Source organism: Otolemur garnettii, unplaced genomic scaffold (assembly GCF_000181295.1).
Source record: "Otolemur garnettii isolate 467f Iridium unplaced genomic scaffold, OtoGar3 scaffold00047, whole genome shotgun sequence".
Classification (NCBI taxonomy): Eukaryota; Metazoa; Chordata; class Mammalia; order Primates; family Galagidae; genus Otolemur; species Otolemur garnettii.
Genome location: NW_003852442.1, coordinates 8284825 through 8287508, shown reverse-complemented (window position 1 = coordinate 8287508; position 2684 = coordinate 8284825).

Genomic DNA, 2684 nt, shown 5'->3' with positions numbered 1-2684 from the left:
ATTTTTTGGTTGCAGCCGTCATTGTTGTTTGGCGGGTCCGGGCTGGGGATTCGAACCCGCCACCTTAGGTGTACGTGGCTGGCGCCCTAGCCGGTTGAGCTATAGGCGCCGAGCCCCAATTAAGAATTTTTACAAGAAATCCTACCTCATAGTTGAGAAGACTGAGTGTCCTAATCGCTGGGACTTCATTTTGTAGATCAGATGAAAGGCCGTAAATCAGAGACTAAATACCTTCCCCACGCCCTTATAGGAAGTTACTAGCAGAGTTGGTACTAGAATACAACTACTTGAATATACAGACCCAAGTTTATTCTAGTATATCAAGTAATTAATAAGGACTACAGTTATTTTTTTACATTTTTAAATTGAGGTATATATATAATATAGCACACAGATCTTAAGTGTAGGACTTAATAAATTTTGAAAAATGTTTACAACCATGCAACCAACACTCCAAATAAAACACAGAATGTTTCCATCATTAGAGTCCTTTTGTGCTTCTTTCCATTCACCCATGTTCCCCCCACATCCCCCACCAGGGACAATCACTGCTTTGATTTCTATCCCCTTTGATTCCTTTTGGGGAGGCTACAATTTTAAGAAATAAAAATTGAAATCACATGACTTTGCCTACAGCCCTGGAATGTCTCTGCAGAATTTCCCTCCTACTTTTGGACCATAGAGTAGTACTTAAGATTTGCTTTGTGCTGTGAGTGGCCTTTCTATTAAATAAAAAAAATTTAAAAAAAGACAGATTTGTTTTGGATTCATCTAAACAGCCTTACAGGAAGCCAGTATAGACACATTTAGACATTTAGGTGTAAAAGGATTCATGTTCCTAGGATGTGAAGGCCAAAAATGATTCCTCCATATGGGGTATAAAAGCTCTTCTTTTTAGAAAATGAAGGTGCTTTCTCTGAAACATCTGTTGTTGAACTGAAGGTGCAGGGAATGGGCTCTGTGATCCTGCTCTGTTGTCAGTTTGGTTTCACCTCTCCTCTCCCATGGAAACACTGCTGGGTTTCAATGTGCTTTTCATTCTCTTGGCTGCCTGAGCAAACAGTCATCACTGTTTCCATTGTGAGCTCTTCCCCTTCGGTATCCAACCATTCCTCGGGGCTGCTGCCTATGGAAGGAATTGCTTGAACATAAAAAGCTATACAGTCAAACCTCTATAGGTTGACTACTCAGGGACTGTAACAAACTGGTCAGCATACAGAGGTGGTCAACATAAGGAACTAGGCCTGCTGGAATGATACGTACATGTGGAACACGTCCAGTCTAGGAAAATTAGGTCAGCTTAAGGAAGTGGTCAGCTATGGAGGTTCTACTGTATATATTATCTTTCCAGTTGAAAGCTGTTTCCTAGTTTCAATAACCTTCTTAATGTAGGGGATTCATTCTAACAGCTTACGTGGCTTTCCTAGACACCATCACAGGAGGGGTATGGCAGTTGAAAAGATATTACTGTCCTAAGCCATTTAACTAACCAAGAAGGGGGCTGAGTTTTAGAAGCTAGAAAACTCTGGCTAAGGCTTTCTCAGAACATTGTCTTAAAGCCATAAAAATGTTGCTAAGGTCCAGGTGGAGGCAGTTTTTCACCAGCCACAGAAACTACCAGGTCAGACAGGGCCTGCATTTCTTCCAACTAGAGGCCCTGGCAGCCAGGCTAGGTCATTTTCTCCAAAGCAGCTCATTTCCCCAGACAGTGAGCTCATGCTTGGCACTAAGGAACTCCAAAACACAAGGCATTTATCTCCATGCTTTTGAGACAGAAATGACTACACAAAATAGACACATAAAATTATTTAAATCCCACCAAGTTTTAAAAAATTACAAAAATACAAATTATGGAGTCATTAATATTGGAACCCACTTTTGAACACAGAATAAGCAGCAATGCTGAAGGTGTAAACTTCCCCCAAAGAGCCAAATGCCAGAATATATTTTAATAAAGAGGGAATTCTGTGGAATTATGGGCAGAACTGCTTAAAGCATATTGTGAGATTCCCTCTTCCCTATACACTATACCACATCACTTCTGAGTGTGTTCTAGCATTTCCACAATTTTTTTTTTTTTTTGAGACAGCGTCTCACTTTGTCCTGGGTAGAGTACTGTGCTGTCATAGCTCACAGCAACCTCAAGCTCTTGGGTTCAAGTGATCCTCTTGCCTCAGCTTTCCAAGTAGCTGGGACTACAGGTGCTTACTACCATGCCTGGCTACTTTATACCCTGTCTCACTCTTGCTCAGGCTGGTCTCAAACTCCTGAGCTCAAGCAATCCACTTGCCTCAGCCTCCCAGAGTGTTAGGATTACAGGCATGAGCCACTACAGTCAGCCTGTATTTCTATAGCTTAAAAGAAAGAAACAAGTTTCCATTAATTTTTAACAATTTATTTTTTAAAATAGGCACTATATTAACATGGTTCAACATTTTAAAAATAACAAAATATAAAGGTTAATAGGTCTCCCTCCCGTACCTGAGCCCCCAGCCACTCTCTCTCCTCCACACAGGCCCTGTTGGATGACTGGTTTCTTATGTATCTACTCAGAGATGTTTTAGCACATCTAATTAAAAATTTTTATAGAAATGGCATTGTTGGCTCGGCGCCTATAGCTCAACCGGCTAAGGCGCCAGCCACGTACACCTAAGGTGGCGGGTTCGAATCCCCAGCCCGGACCC